Below are 1,411 nucleotides of genomic sequence, written 5' to 3' on the forward strand. Positions count from 1 at the left end.
GGTAAATAGGTCCTGGACTCAGAGAGACTTAGGATACACATTTCAGCTCTACCACTTATTGATTGTGTGATCTTGGGCAAGTCTCTCAAATTTAGTTCCTCAGCAAAATTGGACCAGTAAGAGGAGCCAACAGAAGGGTTTTGTGTGGATTTGTTTACAAATTCTATGGCATGATTTTCAAAGCATATGCTTTACCTGTAATGTTTTAAAGCCTCCTATGATAGATTAAGCTATTAGAAGTCTCATGGATGTAATTCTGTAAAAATTCTGTAACTATAATGGGGCATAGATGAATGAATCTTTTGAGGAAATAGTCAAGTATGCTTTGTTTTTAAGAAATCCAGACAGACAGTTTGGACAAGAATCAAATCATAATTTCACATCATTTTTAGGGACTAGATCTTATCAGATGAGGTGCTATGGTCTACATGTTTGTGATTTCTCAAATTCATATGTTACAGTGCTCGTTTTGGCAGCACATATACTAAAATTGGAATGATACAGAGAAGATTAGCATGGCCCCTGCAAATTCGTGAAGCGTTCCATATTTTTCTGGTCAACCACTTGTAAAAGAATGAAACTAGAACACTTTCTAACACCATACACAAAAATAAACTCAAAATGGATTAAAGATCTAAATGTAAGGCCAGAAACTATAAAACTCCTAGAGGAGAACATAGGCAAAACACTCTCTGACATAAATCACAGCATAATCCTATGACCCACCTCCCAGAATATTGGAAATAAAAGCAAAAATAAACAAATGGGACCTAGTGAAACTTAAAAGCTTTTGCACAACAAAGGAAACTATAAGCAAGGTGAAAAGACAGCCTTCAGAATGGGAGAAAATAATAGCAAACGAAGCAACAGACAAAGGATTAATCTCAAAAATAAACAAGCAACTCCTGCAGCTCAATTCCAGAAAAATAAATGACCCAATCAAAAAATGGGCCAAAGAACTAAACAGACATTTCTCCAAAGAAGACATACAGATGGCTAACAAACACATGAAAAGATGCTCAACATCACTCATTATCAGAGAAATGCAAATCGAAACCACAATGAGGTACCATTACACACCAGTCAGGATGGCTGCTATCCAAAAGTCTACAAGCAATAAATTCTAGAGAGGGTGTGGAGAAAAGGGAACCCTCTTACACTGTTGGTGGGAATGCAAATTAGTACAGCCGCTATGGAGAACAGTGTGAAGATTTCTTAAAAAACTGGAAATAGAACTGCCATATGACCTAGCAATCCCACTCCTGGGCATACACACTGAGGAAACCAGATCTGAAAGAGACACGTGCACCCCAGTGTTCATCACAGCACTGTTTATAATAGCCAGGACATGGAAGCAACCTAGACGCCCATCAGCAGACGAATGGATAAGGAAGCTGTGGTACATATACAC

General features: G+C 37.9%; 1 pseudogene; it reads left to right on the plus strand.

Moving 5' to 3' along the window:
• The first annotated feature begins 460 nt into the window (after nucleotides 1-460).
• LOC133050688 (U6 spliceosomal RNA) lies at nucleotides 461-552 on the plus strand (annotated as a pseudogene).
• The last annotated feature ends 859 nt before the right edge of the window (nucleotides 553-1,411 follow it).

Source organism: Dama dama, chromosome 32 (assembly GCF_033118175.1).
Source record: "Dama dama isolate Ldn47 chromosome 32, ASM3311817v1, whole genome shotgun sequence".
NCBI lineage: Eukaryota > Metazoa > Chordata > Mammalia > Artiodactyla > Cervidae > Dama > Dama dama.